This window comes from Scophthalmus maximus, chromosome 15 (assembly GCF_022379125.1).
Source record: "Scophthalmus maximus strain ysfricsl-2021 chromosome 15, ASM2237912v1, whole genome shotgun sequence".
In the NCBI taxonomy this organism is placed as follows: Eukaryota; Metazoa; Chordata; class Actinopteri; order Pleuronectiformes; family Scophthalmidae; genus Scophthalmus; species Scophthalmus maximus.
The window spans coordinates 21,511,972-21,521,508 of NC_061529.1; the positions used below are offsets into that span (position 1 = coordinate 21,511,972).

The 9,537-nt window shown below is 43.4% G+C and overlaps 6 non-coding genes across 6 annotated transcripts; all 6 read left to right on the forward strand.

The window, feature by feature from the left end:
- Positions 1 to 971: 971 nt before the first annotated feature.
- Positions 972 to 1,043, forward strand: trnae-cuc. Its single transcript has one exon. It is a non-coding gene; the product is annotated as a tRNA-Glu (tRNA).
- A 1,480-nt stretch (positions 1,044 to 2,523) lies between these two features.
- On the forward strand, positions 2,524 to 2,595 carry trnae-cuc. Its single transcript has one exon. It is a non-coding gene; the product is annotated as a tRNA-Glu (tRNA).
- A 1,570-nt stretch (positions 2,596 to 4,165) lies between these two features.
- Positions 4,166 to 4,239, forward strand: trnat-ugu. Its single transcript has one exon. It is a non-coding gene; the product is annotated as a tRNA-Thr (tRNA).
- Positions 4,240 to 5,214: 975 nt separating this feature from the next.
- Positions 5,215 to 5,286, forward strand: trnae-cuc. Its single transcript has one exon. It is a non-coding gene; the product is annotated as a tRNA-Glu (tRNA).
- A 1,479-nt stretch (positions 5,287 to 6,765) lies between these two features.
- On the forward strand, positions 6,766 to 6,837 carry trnae-cuc. Its single transcript has one exon. It is a non-coding gene; the product is annotated as a tRNA-Glu (tRNA).
- Positions 6,838 to 8,315: 1,478 nt separating this feature from the next.
- On the forward strand, positions 8,316 to 8,387 carry trnae-cuc. Its single transcript has one exon. It is a non-coding gene; the product is annotated as a tRNA-Glu (tRNA).
- Positions 8,388 to 9,537: the final 1,150 nt, after the last annotated feature.

Consider the following 9,537-nt stretch of genomic DNA (forward strand, 5'->3'; position numbering starts at 1 on the left):
GTTAATTACAGATTAAGCATGAATACCCTTTTTAAAAATATCTGGACGACACCAGTACGTGACTCTTTGAAGCAAGACTTGCTTTGTCTTAGTGTCGACCGGAGCTTTGCAAAAGCAATATTAAAAGTAGTCTTATGCTGCTCTTTTAGTTAAATTACAAAGGAATTTAAACTTTGGGGATGTGAAGTTGTGATGTTACCATAGGAGGTTTACATGAAGAGGATGAAGACAACCAAACAGACTGTTAACCAGTCAAAAATTCAGCAATAAAGGACACTTAAACATTACTCCAACAACTTTAACGACTGTCGTTACAACAGTTTCACAGACACTTGTTCAAACAGTCTGGAGCATTGACACTGCCCACACCTCACAGAGACAATCGATGTTGTTACTATCGAGTGCTGATTCACGTTAAATTAAAGGCTGCCAAAATTTGGTACCTGGACTGCGGGAGGAAGCCAGAGTACCTGGAGAGAACCCACACATACACTTGGAGACCAGGCAACCTCCACCCAGAAAGCCCCTTGTTGGTTCGAACAGAGGGAAGCAAAACAGTGGTAGTCAGGCGCTGTGGCTTAGTTGGTCAAAGTGCCTGTCTAGTAAACAGGAGATCCTGGGCTCAACAGTGCCTAGATGTTGTTTGAAACTCTCAACCCAACTGGCAAGCAGAACACTCCTTCTCAGTGTGGTGTTGAGGTACTCTTTGAAGCAAGACTCGCTTTGTCTTAGTGTCCGCAGCAGCTACACGTGATAAATATCTGGGATTCACCACGATTTCGTTGGAACTGAAAAACACTGAAGGTGCTATACTGGCCAACAATGACCTACTTCCAAGAGTCATAATAACAACTGTGCTATTACATTCTTAGTTCCTCAGGAACACTAGCTGCAAGTACATATACTTCAACCCCTGTCCCTCTTAAAGTCCATAGATTGGAAAACACATGTCTTCATACTGACAACGGGTGTCCCTGGTGGTCTAGTGGCTAGGATTCGGCGCTCTCACCGCCGCGGCCCAGGTTCGATTCCCGGTCAGGGAATAAGCTATTGTTTGTCAACTGAGGTACAACGCCAAAACTATAAGATCTTCAGGGATATCTTGTTCGTACACAGCAAACCAAAATAATGGATTCAATATCTCACAAGGTTGATCTCCTGGTAAGAGATCTTGAAAACTTTGATTTACAAGCTGTTAAAGTGAGACCGCCGATAGACTAGACAACCGTAACAGCTCAAGTACCTATGTCCACCTTACAGAATTTCCTATTCAGGTTAAATTTAACTGACCAATTGATGTTCTTACTAATTAGTGCTGATTCACGTTAAATTAAAGGCTCCCAAAATTCGGTACCTGGACTGCGGGAGGAAGCCAGAGTACCTGGAGAGAACCCACACATCCACTGGGAGACCAGGCAACCTCCACCCAGAAAGCCCCTTGTTGGTTCGAACAGAGGGAAGCAAAATAGTGGTAGTCAGGCGCTGTGGCTTAGTTGGTCAAAGTGCCTGTCTAGTAAACAGGAGATCCTGGGTTCATCTAGTGCCTAGATGTTGTTTGAAACTCTCAACCCAACTGGCAAGCAGAGCACTCCTTCTCAGTGTGTTGTTGAGGTACTCTTTGAAGCAAGACTTGCTTTGTCTTAGTGTCAACCGGAGCTTTGCAAAAGCAATATTAAAAGTAGTCTTATGCTGCTCTTTTAGTTAAATTACAAAGGAATTTAAACTTTGGGGATGTGAAGTTGTGATGTTACCATAGGAGGTTTACATGAAGAGGATGAAGACAACCAAACAGACTGTTAACCAGTCAAAAATTCAGCAATAAAGGACACTTAAACATTACTCCAACAACTTTAACGACTGTCGTTACAACAGTTTCACAGACACTTGTTCAAACAGTCTGGAGCATTGACACTGCCCACACCTCACAGAGACAATCGATGTTGTTACTATCGAGTGCTGATTCACGTTAAATTAAAGGCTGCCAAAATTTGGTACCTGGACTGCGGGAGGAAGCCAGAGTACCTGGAGAGAACCCACACATACACTTGGAGACCAGGCAACCTCCACCCAGAAAGCCCCTTGTTGGTTCGAACAGAGGGAAGCAAAACAGTGGTAGTCAGGCGCTGTGGCTTAGTTGGTCAAAGTGCCTGTCTAGTAAACAGGAGATCCTGGGCTCAACAGTGCCTAGATGTTGTTTGAAACTCTCAACCCAACTGGCAAGCAGAACACTCCTTCTCAGTGTGGTGTTGAGGTACTCTTTGAAGCAAGACTCGCTTTGTCTTAGTGTCCGCAGCAGCTACACGTGATAAATATCTGGGATTCACCACGATTTCGTTGGAACTGAAAAACACTGAAGGTGCTATACTGGCCAACAATGACCTACTTCCAAGAGTCATAATAACAACTGTGCTATTACATTCTTAGTTCCTCAGGAACACTAGCTGCAAGTACATATACTTCAACCCCTGTCCCTCTTAAAGTCCATAGATTGGAAAACACATGTCTTCATACTGACAACGGGTGTCCCTGGTGGTCTAGTGGCTAGGATTCGGCGCTCTCACCGCCGCGGCCCGGGTTCGATTCCCGGTCAGGGAATAAGCTATTGTTTGTTAACTGAGGTACAACGCCAAAACTATAAGATCTTCAGGGATATCTTGTTCGTACACAGCAAACCAAAATAATGGATTCAATATCTCACAAGGTTGATCTCCTGGTAAGAGATCTTGAAAACTTTGATTTACAAGCTGTTAAAGTGAGACCGCCGATAGACTAGACAACCGTAACAGCTCAAGTACCTATGTCCACCTTACAGAATGCCAATTCAGGTTAAATTTAACTGACCAATTGATGTTCTTACTAATTAGTGCTGATTCACGTTAAATTAAAGGCTGCCAAAATTCGGTACCTGGACTGCGGGAGGAAGCCAGAGTACCTGGAGAGAACCCACACATCCACTGGGAGACCAGGCAACCTCCACCCAGAAAGCCCCTTGTTGGTTCGAACAGAGGGAAGCAAAATAGTGGTAGTCAGGCGCTGTGGCTTAGTTGGTCAAAGTGCCTGTCTAGTAAACAGGAGATCCTGGGTTCATCTAGTGCCTAGATGTTGTTTGAAACTCTCAACCCAACTGGCAAGCAGAGCACTCCTTCTCAGTGTGTTGTTGAGGTACTCTTTGAAGCAAGACTTGCTTTGTCTTAGTGTCGACCGGAGCTTTGCAAAAGCAATATTAAAAGTAGTCTTATGCTGCTCTTTTAGTTAAATTACAAAGGAATTTAAACTTTGGGGATGTGAAGTTGTGATGTTACCATAGGAGGTTTACATGAAGAGGATGAAGACAACCAAACAGACTGTTAACCAGTCAAAAATTCAGCAATAAAGGACACTTAAACATTACTCCAACAACTTTAACGACTGTCGTTACAACAGTTTCACAGACACTTGTTCAAACAGTCTGGAGCATTGACACTGCCCACACCTCACAGAGACAATCGATGTTGTTACTATCGAGTGCTGATTCACGTTAAATTAAAGGCTGCCAAAATTTGGTACCTGGACTGCGGGAGGAAGCCAGAGTACCTGGAGAGAACCCACACATACACTTGGAGACCAGGCAACCTCCACCCAGAAAGCCCCTTGTTGGTTCGAACAGAGGGAAGCAAAACAGTGGTAGTCAGGCGCTGTGGCTTAGTTGGTCAAAGTGCCTGTCTAGTAAACAGGAGATCCTGGGCTCAACAGTGCCGAGATGTTGTTTGAAACTCTCAACCCAACTGGCAAGCAGAACACTCCTCCTCAGTGTGGTGTTGAGGTACTCTTTGAAGCAAGACTCACTTTGTCTTAGTGTCGGCAGCAGCTACACGTGATAATTAAAGGACACTTAAACCTTGGGCTTTTAAATTTGAGCGGTTTAGGATACTGAAAGCAGCATGTCGATGGGAGCTCCCTGTTCATTGACAGAAAACAAAGCCCATTATTCTTTGTAAACAATTACAAAAGTCATCATCTTAGTACAAACCAACAATCATGCACTCACCATGTATGTGAACAATTTCATTCACAACACAGCAGTTTGACTAAGTGATCACATGATTGAATAAACTGCATATATCTGGCCTTAATTCAAAGAAAAGATCAAGTTTGCTTCAGGAGAATGACAAAACGGACAATGGAAGGTGCTGTGGCTTAGCTGGTCAAAGTACCTGTCTTGTAAACAGGGGATCCTGGGTTCAAATCCCAGCAGTGCCTGCCTGTTAATTACAGATTAAGCATGAATACCCTTTTTAAAAATATCTGGACGACACCAGTACGTGACTCTTTGAAGCAAGACTTGCTTTGTCTTAGTGTCGACCGGAGCTTTGCAAAAGCAATATTAAAAGTAGTCTTATGCTGCTCTTTTAGTTAAATTACAAAGGAATTTAAACTTTGGGGATGTGAAGTTGTGATGTTACCATAGGAGGTTTACATGAAGAGGATGAAGACAACCAAACAGACTGTTAACCAGTCAAAAATTCAGCAATAAAGGACACTTAAACATTACTCCAACAACTTTAACGACTGTCGTTACAACAGTTTCACAGACACTTGTTCAAACAGTCTGGAGCATTGACACTGCCCACACCTCACAGAGACAATCGATGTTGTTACTATCGAGTGCTGGTTCACGTTAAATTAAAGGGTGCCAAAATTTGGTACCTGGACTGCGGGAGGAAGCCAGAGTACCTGGAGAGAACCCACACATACACTTGGAGACCAGGCAACCTCCACCCAGAAAGCCCCTTGTTGGTTCGAACAGAGGGAAGCAAAACAGTGGTAGTCAGGCGCTGTGGCTTAGTTGGTCAAAGTGCCTGTCTAGTAAACAGGAGATCCTGGGCTCAACAGTGCCTAGATGTTGTTTGAAACTCTCAACCCAACTGGCAAGCAGAACACTCCTTCTCAGTGTGGTGTTGAGGTACTCTTTGAAGCAAGACTCGCTTTGTCTTAGTGTCCGCAGCAGCTACACGTGATAAATATCTGGGATTCACCACGATTTCGTTGGAACTGAAAAACACTGAAGGTGCTATACTGGCCAACAATGACCTACTTCCAAGAGTCATAATAACAACTGTGCTATTACATTCTTAGTTCCTCAGGAACACTAGCTGCAAGTACATATACTTCAACCCCTGTCCCTCTTAAAGTCCATAGATTGGAAAACACATGTCTTCATACTGACAACGGGTGTCCCTGGTGGTCTAGTGGCTAGGATTCGGCGCTCTCACCGCCGCGGCCCGGGTTCGATTCCCGGTCAGGGAATAAGCTATTGTTTGTTAACTGAGGTACAACGCCAAAACTATAAGATCTTCAGGGATATCTTGTTCGTACACAGCAAACCAAAATAATGGATTCAATATCTCACAAGGTTGATCTCCTGGTAAGAGATCTTGAAAACTTTGATTTACAAGCTGTTAAAGTGAGACCGCCGATAGACTAGACAACCGTAACAGCTCAAGTACCTATGTCCACCTTACAGAATGCCAATTCAGGTTAAATTTAACTGACCAATTGATGTTCTTACTAATTAGTGCTGATTCACGTTAAATTAAAGGCTGCCAAAATTCGGTACCTGGACTGCGGGAGGAAGCCAGAGTACCTGGAGAGAACCCACACATCCACTGGGAGACCAGGCAACCTCCACCCAGAAAGCCCCTTGTTGGTTCGAACAGAGGGAAGCAAAATAGTGGTAGTCAGGCGCTGTGGCTTAGTTGGTCAAAGTGCCTGTCTAGTAAACAGGAGATCCTGGGTTCATCTAGTGCCTAGATGTTGTTTGAAACTCTCAACCCAACTGGCAAGCAGAGCACTCCTTCTCAGTGTGTTGTTGAGGTACTCTTTGAAGCAAGACTTGCTTTGTCTTAGTGTCGACCGGAGCTTTGCAAAAGCAATATTAAAAGTAGTCTTATGCTGCTCTTTTAGTTAAATTACAAAGGAATTTAAACTTTGGGGATGTGAAGTTGTGATGTTACCATAGGAGGTTTACATGAAGAGGATGAAGACAACCAAACAGACTGTTAACCAGTCAAAAATTCAGCAATAAAGGACACTTAAACATTACTCCAACAACTTTAACGACTGTCGTTACAACAGTTTCACAGACACTTGTTCAAACAGTCTGGAGCATTGACACTGCCCACACCTCACAGAGACAATCGATGTTGTTACTATCGAGTGCTGATTCACGTTAAATTAAAGGCTGCCAAAATTTGGTACCTGGACTGCGGGAGGAAGCCAGAGTACCTGGAGAGAACCCACACATACACTTGGAGACCAGGCAACCTCCACCCAGAAAGCCCCTTGTTGGTTCGAACAGAGGGAAGCAAAACAGTGGTAGTCAGGCGCTGTGGCTTAGTTGGTCAAAGTGCCTGTCTAGTAAACAGGAGATCCTGGGCTCAACAGTGCCTAGATGTTGTTTGAAACTCTCAACCCAACTGGCAAGCAGAACACTCCTTCTCAGTGTGGTGTTGAGGTACTCTTTGAAGCAAGACTCGCTTTGTCTTAGTGTCCGCAGCAGCTACACGTGATAAATATCTGGGATTCACCACGATTTCGTTGGAACTGAAAAACACTGAAGGTGCTATACTGGCCAACAATGACCTACTTCCAAGAGTCATAATAACAACTGTGCTATTACATTCTTAGTTCCTCAGGAACACTAGCTGCAAGTACATATACTTCAACCCCTGTCCCTCTTAAAGTCCATAGATTGGAAAACACATGTCTTCATACTGACAACGGGTGTCCCTGGTGGTCTAGGGGCTAGGATTCGGCGCTCTCACCGCCGCGGCCCGGGTTCGATTCCCGGTCAGGGAATAAGCTATTGTTTGTCAACTGAGGTACAACGCCAAAACTATAAGATCTTCAGGGATAGCTTGTTCGTACACAGCAAACCAAAATAATGGATTCAATATCTCACAAGGTTGATCTCCTGGTAAGAGATCTTGAAAACTTTGATTTACAAGCTGTTAAAGTGAGACCGCCGATAGACTAGACAACCGTAACAGCTCAAGTACCTATGTCCACCATACAGAATGCCAATTCAGGTTAAATTTAACTGACCAATTGATGTTCTTACTAATTAGTGCTGATTCACGTTAAATTAAAGGCTGCCAAAATTCGGTACCTGGACTGCGGGAGGAAGCCAGAGTACCTGGAGAGAACCCACACATACACTTGGAGACCAGGCAACCTCCACCCAGAAAGCCCCTTGTTGGTTCGAGCAGAGGGAAGCAAAACAGTGGTAGTCAGGCGCTGTGGCTTAGTTGGTCAAAGTGCCTGTCTAGTAAACAGGAGATCCTGGGCTCAACAGTGCCTAGATGTTGTTTGAAACTCTCAACCCAACTGGCAAGCAGAGCACTCCTTCTCAGTGTGGTGTTGAGGTACTCTTTGAAGCAAGACTTGCTTTGTCTTAGTGTCGACCGGAGCTTTGCAAAAGCAATATTAAAAGTAGTTTTATGCTGCTCTTTTAGTTAAATTACAAAGGAATTTAAACTTTGGGGATGTGAAGTTGTGATGTTACCATAGGAGGTTTACATGAAGAGGATGAAGACAACCAAACAGACTGTTAACCAGTCAAAAATTCAGCAATAAAGGACACTTAAACATTACTCCAACAACTTTAACGACTGTCGTTACAACAGTTTCACAGACACTTGTTCAAACAGTCTGGAGCATTGACACTGCCCACACCTCACAGAGACAATCGATGTTGTTACTATCGAGTGCTGATTCACGTTAAATTAAAGGGTGCCAACATTTGGTACCTGGACTGCGGGAGGAAGCCAGAGTACCTGGAGAGAACCCACACATACACTTGGAGACCAGGCAACCTCCACCCAGAAAGCCCCTTGTTGGTTCGAACAGAGGGAAGCAAAACAGTGGTAGTCAGGCGCTGTGGCTTAGTTGGTCAAAGTGCCTGTCTAGTAAACAGGAGATCCTGGGCTCAACAGTGCCTAGATGTTGTTTGAAACTCTCAACCCAACTGGCAAGCAGAACACTCCTTCTCAGTGTGGTGTTGAGGTACTCTTTGAAGCAAGACTCGCTTTGTCTTAGTGTCCGCAGCAGCTACACGTGATAAATATCTGGGATTCACCACGATTTCGTTGGAACTGAAAAACACTGAAGGTGCTATACTGGCCAACAATGACCTACTTCCAAGAGTCATAATAACAACTGTGCTATTACATTCTTAGTTCCTCAGGAACACTAGCTGCAAGTACATATACTTCAACCCCTGTCCCTCTTAAAGTCCATAGATTGGAAAACACATGTCTTCATACTGACAACGGGTGTCCCTGGTGGTCTAGGGGCTAGGATTCGGCGCTCTCACCGCCGCGGCCCGGGTTCGATTCCCGGTCAGGGAATAAGCTATTGTTTGTCAACTGAGGTACAACGCCAAAACTATAAGATCTTCAAGAATAGCTTGTTCGTACACAGCAAACCAAAATAATGGATTCAATATCTCACAAGGTTGATCTCCTGGTAAGAGATCTTGAAAAATTTGATTTACAAGCTGTTAAAGTGAGACCGCCGATAGACTAGACAACCGTAACAGCTCAAGTACCTATGTCCACCTTACAGAATGCCAATTCAGGTTAAATTTAACTGACCAATTGATGTTCTTACTAATTAGTGCTGATTCACGTTAAATTAAAGGCTGCCAAAATTCACAGACACTTGTTCAAACAGTCTGGAGCATTGACACTGCCCACACCTCACAGAGACAATCGATGTTGTTACTATCGAGTGCTGGTTCACGTTAAATTAAAGGGTGCCAAAATTTGGTACATATACTTCAACCCCTGTCCCTCTTAAAGTCCGTAAACCAAAATAGTGGATTCAATATCTCACAAGGTTGATCTTCGGGTAAGAGATCTTGAAAAATGTGATTTACAAGCTGTTAGAGTGAGACCGCCCATAGACTAGACAACCGTAACATCTCACGTACCTATGTCCACCTTACAGAATACTGATTCATTACACCCCGTCACAGCTACATAAAATGGGCATAAGGGACGGTAGTACCTTAAGCATCTTTGAGTATTTAGAAAAGCGCTATATAAAACATATATATTATTATCACATCAATTGTGGTAATGTGGAAGGAACTCTGCTTCACCTTTCGTGGGACTGCAAGGAAATTAAAGAGCTTTGGTTTGGCATCTCTAAGCAAATCCTGATCCACAACAACATAAACATCCCACTTACACCACAATCAAGATTTAAATGAATTCAATGTATTTACAAGGGAAAAAAAAATCTTCTTCTTATTGTGCATGGTCACTAAAAAGGTTCTCATGAAAAACTGGATTGCAACAAACACACTAACTCAGAGAGAATGGATCACAGAAGCAATTGAAATGGTTAAGTTGGAAAATGTCGCAATAATCCTTCATTATTATACTTCTTTCGCTCTTTTTCATTATTATGCATGTATAAATGCATTTCTATATATGTTTGTATGTATGTGTATGTATTTATATAAACAGTAATTATTTCATACATTTCTTTTGT